This window comes from Vipera ursinii (assembly GCF_947247035.1).
Source record: "Vipera ursinii genome assembly, chromosome: 3".
Taxonomy (NCBI): domain Eukaryota; kingdom Metazoa; phylum Chordata; class Lepidosauria; order Squamata; family Viperidae; genus Vipera; species Vipera ursinii.
The window spans coordinates 190,460,773-190,476,867 of record NC_139516.1 but is presented as its reverse complement, the minus strand read 5'-3'; positions in this window follow the sequence as shown (position 1 = coordinate 190,476,867).

Below are 16,095 nucleotides of genomic sequence, written 5' to 3'. Positions count from 1 at the left end.
TACCATCGCAACTGAATTACCACTGCACTGACTTAAAGCTTATCCCTAAGTCCCCCTACCTGTGCCTCAAACATGGCTTGCTGATCATCTCCTCATGATGCACCCTCGTCTCAACCCCCACCTTATGGCTGAGGCTGACTACCTTCATTTTATCTGATCCAAGAGAGAAAAGCAAGCAAGAGACTGTGTGAGAGTAAAAGGGACAGATACTCTTTCTTCTGCATGGGGAGTATGTGGTGCCTCACCTGATGCCAAGAATGAGTAGCGGCTTCACAGAAAACCAGAGGGTGCAGAAAGCCCTTATCCACACCACACATCAGATTCGATAGAGAACTAAACCCAGATGTCCCTGAGAAGATCCTAGAAGCATTTGCTTGCTATTGGTCCTACGCAACTTGTCAACTTACCTGGCTGATAAAAGAGACAAAGGAAAAGAGCAATTATAGGCTGCTGACTTCTGCATTGATATTCTTAGTCACTGCTTTTTGGAAGATGTTTACCCCACCCAGACTTCAACCACCAGCTCTGAAGCAGGAGAACTGTTGAAGAAGACACACATCTCCACTGTTCTCGATCCATTGCCTCTATTTACGCCAGGAGATGCAAGCACCTTGATTTTCTCTGACAAAGTCACAGTGGAGAGCCAGGTTAGACAACATTTCCCCCTTCAGTGGCTTGCAGGATGCGGGAAGTTGCTTTCTTAGCACCAGGAGAAGTGATAGCAGAGCGGCCGGAAGAAGATAGGGTAGCAGAATCTATCTGCAAAGCAACAAAGGCCTGGTTGTTGCTGAAGAAGAAAATATTAAGTGGCAATTGCAATGAAGTACTGCCTAGCTCTCTGTATCTGGATGTTTCCTTCCTGAAACTACTTTAGGGTTTCCATTCTCTCCTTCTTCCCCCTACCCCTCCCACCCCCCCAATACACCCAAATAAGTCTTCAGGAAAACGAGGGATTCAGAGAAAGGGTTGGAAGGACAGGTTAGATGCAGATATTTTGGCTGAGGATTACTGGCCAAAGGAGCAGCAGGACAGAAAAAAAGACTCCTTAAGAAAGATGGATGGTGTGGTAGGGCTAGATGAGCCCCAAGGTACCTTCCAATCTTTCTGTTCTATGATTCATATCTCTGGGAGTCAAACTTCCACTTATGAGACTTTCTCCCAGAGTATTAAATTAGCAGCTGCAAGGCAGAGACCTATGAATTTCAGGTTAGCAACATCACCATGGAGAAATTTACTCCTTCCTTTTTCTAAGGTTGTGGCAAGAATCCCTCCATACATAGAGCTTTTTGCAACTTGTTGAATTCCTGTCTCCTTCCTGAATGCCCCGTCACTTCAAAGTTTATGTGAGCATGGCTATTTCTGAAAATAATGACCTGGGCAATTGTTTTGCAACCAGGGACTACCATTTTCTTTGTTGGCCTCCAAGCATTACAGGGATATGACAGTACCAATGATATATAACTACAGGCCCCTCACATCCTGGATATACTGAGTGTTGTATCTTTTGATTTGTGATGATTGTATTTTATGATTATCATGATTATCACTTGTGGCTTGTATGTTTACTGAGAGCTTATGCACCAGAGACAATCCCTTTTGTGTCCAATCACACTTGGCCTATTCTATTCTATTCTATTCTATTCTATTCTATTCTATTCTATTCTATTCTATTCTATTCTATTCTATTCTATTCTATTCTATTTTATTCTACTCTACTCTACTCTACTCTACTCTACTCTACTCTACTCTACTCTACTCTACTCTACTCTACCAGTGAGGGGAAAGTTAATGTTTTAACCCATTTGGGGGAATTTGGAAAAGTGTTCTGGGGGCTTTTAAATGCACAACAGGCCTGTCAAATCTAGTGCAGGTTTAATGCACTTATTAAAGGAGTTGGGTAGAAAAAATCTCAGCAAAATTCATACCACCAAAATCAGCATTTTACCCTCCAATTTTGATAAAACAATCTTGTATAGCTAGAGGTCTACAGAAATGCTACTGGAAACCCCAGGCAACTGCAGGCAATGACTTACCTCACTCTGTTCTAAACTTCAGGAACCTACGTATTTGGATTCTTTTGTAGACTGTTTCTGTTCTAGATCAGCCTCTTGCTGCAAACCTTGTTTCTAGAAGCTCTGGACACACAAGACAGAATTTATTTCCGTGAGTCTGAATGTGCATTTATGAAAACAAATCATTCCAAGGTTCCGTCTACTCCAGTTTCATAATCAGAACAATGTAGAAGATTGTCCAAGAAAAGGAAAACAATATTCTGCAACTATGTTGGGATTCACCTCTTGTGAATCCCCAGTAGCTATTATGAATGGTGAGAACTACAGCCAGGTCATGTGCAAAGCTCTTTCTTTCTTATATCTGGTTTGACCGCTGAAAAGCAATTCCACAAATGACATTAAGCTACTGTAACTTGACAGTCCAATAGATATTCAGAGATACAGTGGGAGCAGACGCCCACAGCAAATGTGGGGAGTACATCCAACTACAGACTAGTGCCATGCACTCATGTATCAAAGACATGCTGAAACCTGCCTTAAAACACAAGGCAACATTTAATTGACAAGAGGACAATCTGCTCTTTCTCTTCCCCCATATACATACATACCACCTACCTTCACTGGGTTCACATGAATACAGCCTGCTTGAGATGTCACCCTTTCCAGAATATGCAAAAGTTTACAACCCATGTTTCTGCTATTTACTTTCAGAGTGGGCTAGGGTTAGGGTTAGAACAACATTAAGATGAAAACTGACTTGGTTTCAAGACAACACTGTCTCTCTCTGCTGTAGTGGGAGCAAGTTTGCTGAGCCTGGGGTTAGGGGGATCAAGATGTGTTATCTTGGGCACCCTGGAAATGATTGAAGGGTTTTAAAATGAATAAAATGCTGACTTTATCAGTCAAATTTGAATGGCAAGATCAATGAGAAATGCTGTGCTGACAGTGCAGAAACCTTGAAAGAGCAGATTGCTGCATTGTCTTCACTAATGACAGGATATCAGACAGCTTGGCTATTAACAGCTTGAATGTTAAAAAGACTGGATCTCAGATTCAAGATAAAACAAGGGAAGATGTCTCTGTGCAGCATTTGTCTAATATAACCTTTGTAAAATACATCACTTCTGACAAAATCCATTGGTGTCACTGCGTAGTGAAAGATTTTCTAGCTCCACAATGCCAGCAAACATTGCCAGTCTGACTTAGCTACAGTCAAACTAGACTAAAGTGATGACTTAGCACAAAAATCCTAGGGCACTAATCCCTCTCCATTATAATAGTAATAACTGCCATTTATTCTACATCAGAAAGGCTAAAAAGATCCCAGATGATTTCCTGATAAAGGGACCATTTTTCTGGCCCTGATACAGGGTCTGGCATCTCATCCTATTCTTTAATAAAATATCAGATATCGTGTCTTCTCTTTCTGCAACACAGAGAAGGGGAGATCTGGTCCACAGAGAATCCTGGAAAACTCCCACCAAATCCTAAGAAACTTTGGAGTGTCTCATATTGCCAAAATCAAGACAACAGGCACCCAAAGAAGCCATCTTACTGCTTCTGCTTCTGCTCATTCATCTTCCAGCAACCTTTGATTGCTGATAAGAGGCGAAAACAAAAAGATATCAAGTAAGTTACTGAAATTTCATTTTGCAACCTTTTCTTTGCTCTTTTCTGCAATTAAAAGAAACTGGGCATCACACTGGTAATGAGGAGAGCCACATCTAAAGAGCCACTGTATGCGATCATCCAATAAGTAACAATAAAGTCACAAGACTCTCTTAGCCTGATCTCCAAGCTGTCTGCAAGCAAGCTTTAACATCTCTAATAAAAGTGATCTGTCCCTTCTTTGGCTGTCTGTGGAACGGGAGAAATAAAAGAGTGTTATGGAGAGAGAGGTGTCAAAAGGCAAAAATATAAACCATCAGAAAGGGAACAAGCAACTCTCCCACATTTGGTTTCTCTTCCACTCACAGACTGCTTCTTCCCAGCCATTTCTATGGAATGACCTAAATGACCTTGCACAAGTTCTTAAGCTTTCATAATAGGTGGAGTTGGAATTATGGAAGTTGAAGCCCCATAGACCCGTAGGGTATCATATTGGCAAAGCTGCTTTAGAAAGATAATCAAGCACAAATGATTCATTTCTCCCATCTCTCTAGTAATGGCATTCAAATTTTGTCATACAAAAAATACATACATGATCAGAGATTCTAGATTATTCTCATCTGCGGCATAAAGGCACAATTAATTCACAAATATGTTTCCATTGTTATAGCAACCAGTTAGTGTCCATATACATTCTAGAAATGCATGAGTTAGGAAAAAACTTTATTTAAATAAATTAAACTGTTTCTGTCCACTTGGCTTATTTATCTATTTATTTGGGTTCTAGTTACAGTACATCTGCAGATGAGCATGCTGTTTCTTGATAGGAATGAGCACAATGGCTCCTCTCAAGTAACCAATTTCCCTTCCTACTTGATGTGCATCATAGCTCTGCATCTAATTTTGCAGACGACCATCCTGTCTTTGAAAACCTGCCCAATCTACTTTGAAGTTTTGGCTTGGAATGTTGTGTGAAACACTCATTGTGGTTTATAAACTATGATTTGCCACACAGGTGCACCATTTCTAAGAAGATAAGGGATAGACTTTAAATATCTTTTGAATGTCCTTGGGGGAGGGCACTTTAAAACTAATGGATGGGACCAAAACAAAAACTATTTTGATACAATTTCATTTTCAGTTCAATACTGTTGGTGAGGTTATTTGCCCATTAATAATAACCTTCATATATCACAATTAAAATTATGATTTAAAATAATTTTTAGAAGTTGGGGCCAACATGAAGGTCCGGGGCCTAGGTTTGTGCATCTCTGGCATATTACTAAGTGCAACATGTGAATTCTTGTAACTAATCCAGTCAAGCATGGTTAAATGCAATATGTGGACACAGCCATTGTTAGAGCAATCTACTCATAAAGGTTTTTGAAGAAAAAAATAAAACATCTCATGTAGTACGGTAAGTGAGTATGTGAAGCACAGACGGCATTAGGAAATTAGGAATAGGAGAAAGAGAGAGAGAGGAGGAGAGAGGGAGGGAAGAGAGAGGAGAGAGGTGGAAGAGGGAGAGAGATCACATAATGGTAATCTCCATCTACAGCAGACATGTCAAACACAAGGCCTGGGGGCCAGATCCGGCCCGCGAAGTGGTTTCATGTGGCCTGCGAAGCCATGCTGGAAACAGTGAGGGAATGGCCCCCACTGCCTTGGCCCTGGCCCAGAGACCTTCCTTCTGCCAGAGACCCTCAGATCTGTCCCACTCCTGCCCGGGCCCCCATAGGCACCCTTGGTGCAAACGATGTAGAGCTGGCCACACCCACCCAGTAGGCCACGCCCACCCTGGCCATACCCACCTGGCCCCCTGAGGGCAACCGCAATGCTGATGCGGCCCTCAGTGAAATTGAGTTTGACACCCCTGATCTACAGCTTTATTGGCTAAATCAATAAAAGCTCCCTCTGTCCCAGATCGGACTTCTAAGATCACTGTAATTGGGAAAAAAGTATGTGTGCTAAATCACATGAGCAAACGAAGAATTCATTTTATGAAATTGTATTCATGGGCTGGACTTTAATTGTTGTTGTTAGCTGCGAAGTCGTGTCCGACCCATCGCGACCCTATGGACAACATTCCTCCAGGCCTTCCTGTCCTCTACCATCTTCTGGAGTCCATTTAAGCTCACGCCTACTGCTTCAGTGACTCCATCCATCCACCTCATTCTCTGTCGTCCCCTTCTTCTATTGCCCTCGATCTTTCCCAGCATTAGGCTCTTCTCCAGTGAGTCCTTCCTTCTCATTAGGTGGCCAAAGTATTTGAGTTTTAGCTTCAGGATCTGGCCTTCTAAAGAGCAGTCAGGATTGATCTCCTCTAGGACTGACCGGTTTGATCGCCTTGCAGTCCAAGGGACTTGCAGGAGTCTTCTCCAGCACCATAGTTCAAAGGCCTCAATTTTTTGGCACTCAGCCTTTCTTATGGTCCAACTTTCACTGCCATACATTGCAACTGGGAAGACCATAGCCTTGACTATACGCACTTTTGTTGACAGGGTGATGTCTCTGCTTTTTAGTGTGCTGTCTAGATTTTCCATGGCTTTCCTCCCCAGGAGCAAGCGTCTCTTAATTTCTTGGCTACAGTCCCCATCTGCAGTGATCTTGGAGCCCAGGAAAATAAAATCTGTCACTACTTCCATTTCTTCCCCATCTATTTGCCAGGAATTGAGAGGGCCAGATGCCATGATCTTGGTTTTCTTAATATTAAGTTTCAACCCAAGTTTTGCACACTCCTTCTTCACCCGCAACAAGAGGCTCTTTAGTTCTTCTTCACTTTCTGCCATTAGAGTGGTATCATCTGCATATCTTAGGTTGTTGATATTTCTTCCGTCAATCTTAATTCCAACTTTTGATTCATCTAGCCCTGCCTTTCTCATGATGTGCTCTGCATATAAGTTAAATAGGCAGGGCGACATTATACAGCCTTGCCGGACTCCTTTCCCAATTTTCAACCAATCAGTGGTTCCGTGTCCAGTTCTCACTGTTGCTTCTTGACCCGCATATAGGTTTCTCAAGAGACAAATAATATGGTCTGGTACTCCCATCTCTTTAAGAACTTGCCACAGTTTGTTATGATCCACACAATCAAAGGCTTTAGCATAGTCAATGAAGCAGAAGTAGATGTTTTTCTGGAACTCCCTAGCTTTCTCCATGATCCAGCGTATATTGGCAATTTGATCTCTAGTTCCTCTGCCTCTTCGAAATCCTGCCTGTACTTCTGGTAGTTCTCGATCCACATACTGCTGAAGTCTAGCTTGTAGGATTTTAAGCATGACTTTACTAGCATGAGAAATGAGTGCAATGGTGCGATAGTTTGAACATTCTTTGGCACTGCCTTTCTTTAGAATTGGAATGTAAACTGATCTTTTCCAATCCTGTGGCCACTGTTGAGTTTTCCAAATTTGCTTTTATTAAAAGAGAATAAATGTGAGAAGTTAGGAAAGTATAGGTTTTCCCATATTTCTATAATATTCTAAGAATAGAAAAAAAAAACCTGTAACATTAATTGCCTGTTGAAAAGCATCTGGCAACTTCAGTATAATTGTACTGGATACAGGGAGGAAAAAAGCAAAATTACTACCGAAGGTTATTCCCATGGTTTATTTCACCATGGTTTAATGCATAGGTATTATATGAAGAAGGGACGCGGTGGCTCAGTGGGTTAGGACGCTGAGCTTGTTGATCAGAAGGTCGGCAGTTTGGCGGGTCGAATCCCGAGTGCCGTGTAACAGAGTGAGCACCTGTTACTCGTCCCAGCTTCTGCCAACCTAGCAGTTCGAAAGCACGTAAAAAATGCAAATAGAAAAATAGGGACCACTACGGTGGGAAGGTAACAGCGTTCCATGCGCCTTTGGCGTCTAGTCATGCCGGCCACATGACCACGGAGACGTCCTCGGACAAGCGCTGGCTCTTCGGCTTTGAAACGGAGATGAGCACAGGCCCCTAGAGTTGGAAACGACTACCACCTTTACCTTTACCTTTACCTATATTATATGAAGACAACATGGGGTGATGTCTGAAAGATAACATGTAGAGGATAATGGGGGGAAATAGCAATGGAAGGCTATTTGACAAACCAAGAGGCAGAGCAAGGTTGCATCTTTTGCATCCCTGATAAAAAAGTTAAATTTTAATCTTAAATTTTGTAGTGGCTAGTCAGAATAGATTAAAGTATGCAACTAATGCTCACAAATGCTGTGATTTTCATGCTCACAAAATGGCTGCTGTTGGTTTGGGAAACATTTAAAAGCTGAATCAGATGCAAAATCTTGTCCTGTTCTCATGGGATAGCAAAAAAAAATTGTAATGCATTTTGAGTATATAACCTAATTTTAACTGTCCTTTCAAAGTTTTGTTTCCCATTAGATTTTAAAGTCTTTATATGAAAATAGCACTTGAAACTGTTCCAATCTCTTACAGGTTTCAGAACAACTCTGATTTAAAATTATTTTCAATTGGCTTAATTTCTTAGTTAATTAAAAGTATTATTTCTGTGCTACAATAAAAGATAAATGTAAGATATCTTCTATTTCATCCTTTCCCCAATCCTATTTTATGCTATCTTATGTTGCTATTAAAAGGAAAATCATTGCTCCTATTTGTAGCAACATTACATTGGAAAGCAGATAAAAAATTGGATCAGCAGGTATGTATGTATGTATTTATACAACAGTGGTGATGGGACAGGGAACATGATTCTCCTTTCCAGGTAGATAATGGTTAAAGAAACCAACTCAAAACTGAAGCCACAACGCTAATATTCTCCAAATCACTTGGCCAACATTTTGAATGACAGATATACAGTAGTCAGGCCAGAAACAAACTACCGTATTTTCTGGCGTATAAGACGACTGGGCATATAAGACGACCCCCTACATTTCCTGTTAAATTATAGGGTTTGGGCTATACTCACCATATAAAACTACCCCTCTTCCAACGCACACCAAATAAAAATTAAAAAACATCAGATTTGATTTTAATATGGTAATTTTAATTCAAATGCTTATGACATGCAGGTACTTAGTAGGAAAACTGTCACTTATAAACATAAGGCTGTTTGTCATCAAACATGTAAACATAAAACAGTGCAAGTAGATTAAACTTAATAATAATAATAAGGAGGAGGAGGAGGAGGAGGAGGAGGAAGGGACCTTGGAGATCATCTAGTCCAACCCCCTGCTAAGGCAGGAAACCCTATACCATTTCAGACAAATGGCTGTCCAGTCTCTTCTTAAAAACTTCCAGTGTTGGAGCATTCACCACTTCTGGAGGCAGGTTGTTTCACTGGTTAATTGTTCTGTCAGAAAGTTTCTCCTTAGTTCTAGGTTGCTTCTCTCCTTGACTAGTTTCCATCCATTGCTTCTTGTCCTGCTTTCAGGTGCTTTGGAGAATAGCTTGGCTCCCTCTTTTCTGTGGCAGCCCCTGAGATATTGGATCACTGCTATCATGTCACCCCTCACCCTTCTCTTTGTTAAACTACACATACCCAATTCCAGCAACCGTTTCCTATTTTCCTAATTCACTCTAAAGCTTTCCCTGCGCAGAGCCTTAAGTAACACCAGCTGCCTGCAATTAGTGCAGGTTCTCATCCCACCAGGCTCAAGGTTGAGTCAGCCTTCCATCCTTCCGAGGTAGGTAAAATGAGGACTCAGATTGTTGGGAGCAATAAGCTGACTTTGTAATAATGCTGCTTGTGGGTGTGTGTGTGAAAGCTCTAATAAGCAGGCATATACATAGAATGAAGGCTAAGCACATTGATTCGTGCTTTAAATTGTAAGCCCCCCTGAGTCTTCGGAGAAGGGCGGGATATAAATGGGATTAAAAAAAAAAAGAACAAATGGGAGATCCGCTCCAGGTTTTCTAGCCAGCCCGCCCAGTTCCTGAGTCAAATGTGTCCTTAGAGCTAAGCAGCTGCTCTGGCTACGGCATTCCCCACCTGCCTTTCAAGTTGCTCTTGCATTCCCCACCTGCCTACAGCTGCTCTTCAACTTTAGAAGGAAAGACGCCCAGACCCCAGCCTGTAAAAAATCACAGACTGCAGCTTCTACTCCAATTGGTCCCGCTTTCCCTGTGCAGACTAAATGGAAGATCCGCTCCAGGTTTTCCAGCCAGCCCTGTCCCTAAAGTTTCAGCACCCGGAGTATAAGACGACCCCTGACTTTTGAGAAGATTTTCATGGGTTAAAAAGTCGTCTTATACGCCGGAAACTACAGTAAATAATGTACATAATGGCTGCAGTCACACCACATGGTAAACCACGTATATTATTTGGTTTTGGCTTCATGTGCTATGCAAATATAGTCATTGTGATTTGTGACCCATGTTTATGGCTTGGCCTGATGTGAATCCAACTACTTCTAACTTATTCCATAAATTATTATTAAACTGTGATATAGTGTAACATTGCAAACCCAAGTAAGGTTTTGATCAGCAAGCCTTAACTTTTTCTAATATAATGTCCTTTCATTCTCAAAAGGATTAAAATAAATGACATAGGAAGATCTTTTCTCCATTTTCCTTGGATTTCCTAACATCTTCTAGGAGTAGGAAATTCAGGTAGCAAAAATTTACTACTTTTGATCAGGTCTTAGCTTTAGCCTTTTCTGCCCATTTTCACTGGAATCACTCAAAATAACCTGAACTCATCTAGGGAAGAGCTGAAAAATTACACTCCCATTTTGAAAATTAATAACAGACAGAATTGATAATTACCCAGCTGTTCTGCCTAAAGGTTCTGAACAGCTTAAAGGTCACCCAGCCTAAAGGGGACTCGTTTGGAGGAATAAATCCGTGCAGGGTTTCAAGGCAACTGATTTGCTTGATTCTTCCTGGTTTCTGAAAATTCTTAGCTAGGAAACCTACTGGTGCTGCCAAGAGCGCTCAACTTTTGTATCACTCCCTCTAATTGAAAACTCAGTAAGGGCTGACAAGTTGTAACCAAAGTGGTTTTCCTGAAAAAACAGAATTGGAGAATTGGGTAGGGCCATTTAGGTTTAGGACAGCTCTCTCTGAACAGGAATCCAAATTAAGGTATCCATGAGAGGTGGATCATAGATGTCCATAGGGACACCTGTAACAAACCACAATGACATAAAAATTGCACCGTGAACATCATGATATCCTCATATACAAATGAGATTGTTTACATACTTGTATCACTTTGCACTGTGATGCTTGACGCAACTGTATTAGTTTGATAAAATGTTCCATGAGTTGTCACTCAACATACATCCTCTGCTTCCTCTTATAGATGCTTAGAGCTCTTCAGGCTGTGCTTGAACACACCCAGGGAAGGGGAGCCAAAATTCTTTATTTTTTAGATCAAAGTGCATAGCCTGCAAATATAAGACAGCTAGTTGGGGAATGGAAGATCCTTGGAATATTGCTGAACTACAAACTCCTAGCTGCCTCAGCCACCATGGCCTAGATGAGAATGCTTCATAATAGCAATAGCACTTATATACCACTTCATAATGCTTTACAGCCCTCTCTAAGTGATTTACAGAGTCAACATATTGCCAACAATCTGGGTCCTCATTTTACCGACCTCGGAAGAATGAACCACACATTGTCTATAGCCCATTTTTGTTACCTCCACTGAAACCTGGTAATAAATTGTTTATCTTGGGCAGCACTATACTTTGCACTGGGAGCAGGGACTGAAATAGGCATGTTTAGCCTAAAACTCCATAGAGCACACATTTCTTTTTAAGTTTTAGAATTAGTACACCATAAATTTAGCCTATTAAAATTCCACTGACCAAGGGAATAAATATGTAGCTTTAAAAAGCTGGATAACATTTAATATATCCCATACTGAATGGTCATTTCAACAAACATCTTAAAATGTTTAAGCTTTGGTGGAGCAGTGGGCTAATGCCTCCTTAAGTAACACCAGCTGCCTGCAATTAGTGCAGGTTCGCATCCCACCAGGCTCAAGGTTGACTCAGCCTTCCATCCTTCCGAGGTAGGTAAAATGAGGACCCAGATTGTTGGGGGCAATTAAGCTGACTTTGTAATAATGCCGCTTGGGGTGTGTGTGAAAGCCCTAATAAGCAGGCATATACATAGAATGAAGGCTACTGCTAAGCTTGTAAGCCGCCCTGAGTCTTCGGAGAAGGGTGGGATATAAATGGAATTAAAATAAAATAAATAAAAAAATAAATGCCTTTTATCCCATTCTCTTTCACATAATAACTGACCCACAGTATTTGGTTGGCTGCTAAGCCAAAATCTTATTTGTATGGTTTTGGCTTTGCACTGTGTGCAAATATATTATGGCTGGTTGAGAGGTTTATAGCAAGCAGGGCACATGAAATTTAGTGAATAATGGTTGAATAAAGATTTGAATCTAAGCTACCTGGGTCCTAGCCCAATTGCTTTGCACTGGTTCTTGCTGATTTATTTTTTCAATGAAATTCTAAACCAACTCTCTAAGTTAGTCCTGCTCTCCAAAGTAATGTTTCCCACCCAAACATCCTAATGCAGCCACTTGTAACAATAACACATTGTTCTGAGTTTTGCTGTTGGTATTAACAAAGATTACCAGTGTGATTTGCCTTCAGGATAATTCTTGACTGGAGTCTGACTTGAGGAAGGAATGTTAATTGCCTGAGATATTAAAGTTATGCCCCTCAGTGACAGCTAATTGTTGGGAGATTGTTCCTGAATAGAGAGCTATTCTGCAATGTTCTGCTTAGGAAAAACTAATCAGAGAAGGGGGTTGTGAACATACCTTCTCTCTTAGCAAAAGATGACGTAATCTCCTTTAGCTGTCTGTGTGGAGTGAGAAAAACTACAGTTTTGATTCAGGAAATAAAAAAATAAGCAGAGGTGAATTATTTAAGCCAAATCTGCTTTTGAATGCTGTCTTTCTTCCTGAATAGGCCATGAATTGAATTTCCTTTTGGAGCGATAAACTCAGCTTGCAATTTGAAAAAGCCCCATTTAGTGCAGTGGTTCAAGTGTGAGGCTAGGACTGGGGAAACTCAGATTCAGATCCATTCTCTGCTATGGAAGCCTGCTTGATGACTTGGAGCTTAGTCACTTTATCTTAGCCCAACCTATTTCTCAGGTAATTATTGCTGGAAAATGGAGGAGATTGCCCTATATGCCAGCTCCCAGGAGAAAAGTGGGATCTAAATCAAAGAAATTCAGCCTTCAGTATATGTCTCTGGAACTCCTTGCTGATGACGAAGTTTGTGACTTTGTCAAACAACAGACCCAGAGTGTACATTCACACATTATATATTGTGATTTGCTTGGTTTGGGTTTATGTTTTATGAATCTGATAACTATAGTTTATAAAGCAATGGTCGGAAACTAATCAAGGAGAGAAGCAACCTAGAAGTAAGGAGAAATTTCCTGACAGTGAGAACAATAAACCAATGGAACAGCCTGCCTTTAGAAGTTGTGGATGCTCCATCACTGGAGGCTTTTAAGATGAAATTGGACAACCATTTGTCTGGAAAGTTATAGGGTCTCCTGCTTGAGCAGAGGGTTGGATTAGAAGGCCTTCAAGGTCCCTTCCAACTCTCTTATTCTGTTAAAGCATATATTATGGCAGCTGGCCAATGGTCGCTTATTCAGCAAACCATAGTTAAGCCATACCTTAGTCCAATGTGATATACCAACATTTAAAACAAAAGTTTTGGCCTGCACTGTAGCCCCAAGTCTGCTTAAGCATAACCTTACACTCCTCAGAGCAGAAATGCAGCTGCAGCCACTATCTAGTCTTTTGGGTGTCCCGCAAGCCAAGTAGGGACACGTGGCTGGCCAACATCTGCAAAGCCTACTCATAGTTTGAGTAGTTCCAGCTTAAGACAAGCTGCTGCAGGTTGTTTTGGCAGGCATCCTAGCTTGCTGGCCAGCTGATGTTTCTCAATACAGCAATTGAACAGCAGGTTTCCTTGGTTGAGTGGCTGGCAAGTTTTCCCACTAGATCAGAGCACTTCTTCCTCAAAGAGGCCCCTTGTCTGAAACATACAGTGTAGCACATTGATGATACAAAGATATAAATATGTGCACATTATCATTCCTTCCACAGAAGTCCAGAAAAGACTTTCCTTTATAGTGTTATTTCAGTGACGCAGAGAGCAGTAAACGTATTTCACAAAATACTAACTTGCCCATTTCATTCATAAATATTACAGAGGGATCAGGTCAAAAACAGATGGATGGATCCCTTGGCACCTTCCAGGCTGCCTGCCTCACCTGGGCTTTTACACATTTTTAATTACTTCTTGTCAAATGGGAAGCTTGCCTTCTGCACAACAACCATTTCTAGCACCACTTTAGTTTCCATAAATGCTTCTGACTCGAAATGGCCACATTTTCTTCAAAAATAAAAAACAGTGGACTGTGTTTTTTATGATGGTGTCTGCTTGCCTAGAAAAAGGCAAGTTTTCAAAACTATGTTTTCACAAGATTCATAATGTACTTTTAAGTTCACAAAATTTAAAACAAATACAATCCTGCTTCCCTGTTCATCTGAAGTATAGCGTAATGCATTTTATGTTATAGAATGTTGGTTCTTATCTGTTACCATAATTCACATCTTCATGAGTGATCCCTCAACATTTATTACTACAAAGCTCTGTTGCCTCCGACTCTCTGGTTTCACGTTGGAGAAAAGGAAAGCCTTTTTCAAACTTTCAAGCTTTAAAACATACAGCTCATGTGTAGAAAGTTCAAGATTGCTCAATTTTATTTCCGGCATGACTTGCACTAAGTGTTGCTCTTAGGCATATAGGGAATGATTTATTTACCCAGTTTTTTATTAGCCAATATTTGATGTGCCATGACTCTGTAACTGGTTTGTGAAATATTACAAAAGTATAGATCCAATCCTGTTTTGCATTTGTACTCTAGAACAAGAGACATAGATTTTAGAACATGGCACAAATGCCGTCTGCACTGAATTCAGTAAGAAGATTGGTCTCACATAAGCAAGATTATAGACTTTCCTTAATAATAGCTTTCTTCAACTTTCCCAAGACTGGAACACAGCTAAAAAGATTAGTGTGGATTTGTATTGTTAATGGGATGAGCAAGATGGCAATCTTTGTGCTATGTGATCAGCAAAGATAAGCATGAGCAAGCCAAAGAAACACTTTACCATATGATACTGCTATTCACATTATAACTTAAATGTATATCCAGATTATTTGTTTGGGTAGGCAGCAAGATATACATGATACTGGTAGCAATCACAATCATAACAAAGTTCACTGCTCAAGATGTTATGTATATGATTCTGTTCCTGTAATTTAATAGATAATTTCATTCAGAGTAATTTTAAAGTATTCATTCTGAAGTATATCCTATTTGAGTGTCTCAATTTTTTCTGAAATAAATGTACCTACAAATGTAGCATGGAACAATTACTTCTCTCCTAATAGTAATTAATTCTAAAAAGAGATTATCATTTGGTTGTTTAACATTTGTTTAGACCTTGAGTGAACTTCACTAAGAACTTCAAATATTTACTGCCATTGTTAGTAAAATAATTTTACATTCAGTTAATGTCATGTAATATTTCTATTTTTCTACCTGTACTTCAATATTATTTACATGACAAAGTACTATCTGAACTTTCTACCTGTATTTCATTTTAGTTCCAATTCTAAATTTAAGTAAATAATCTTTCCCAATATTTTTAGAAATGTCAGTGAAATAAATTTTCAGTTATTTTCTTGTGCAAGAGATTTGGAAATGAGCAAGAAAACAGAATGCATGAAGCAAAGACAAAACAAAACGGGGAGGAGCTCAATTTTGGTCTGAGAATAATGCACTAATTTTCCATGTGTTTCTACTTTTAATCCGTATCATCCAATTAGAGAGTATTTTCTTAATTTCTATATCAACATTCAGATATAAAAATTAAATGCAGATTTAAAATAGCCCATGGATAGAAAAATCTGCCAATCATACCATTCCTTTCTGAAAATTTCTAGTGGCTGTATGTTAAATACTGACAACTATTTAAATTGCTGAAACACTGACATTCTTTAAAACATTTCTCTGCAGAAATTGAAAGCATATTCTGCCATTTTAGTAGATTTAGATAAAAGTGCTAAAGTGTTCTCATTTGCTTACTATACAGAAAATATTGGTGAGCATCTGGGTTTTTATTCATTCTATTATTCTGAGGATCCCATTAATTTGATATGTAACCTATCCATGGAATGTTTCACATGTTGATTTTTGTAAATCATTATCTGATGATCTTACATGTATAAACAGTTATACTAGCTAAAATCCTAGTTTGTCCTCCATTTTTTCCATGAAGGCCAATCAAATGTTTAAGGTAAACCTGCTAGCAGATGATGCAGTAACATCTGCCCAACTATATTTCTCATCACATTTGATACGTTTGTGTAAACCAAACATGATTATTAGCTAAAGCTCATTAATGTCCTTTCCCCTCATTAATAACCTTCTCAGGTATGTCAGTAAAATGTTGAAAGTC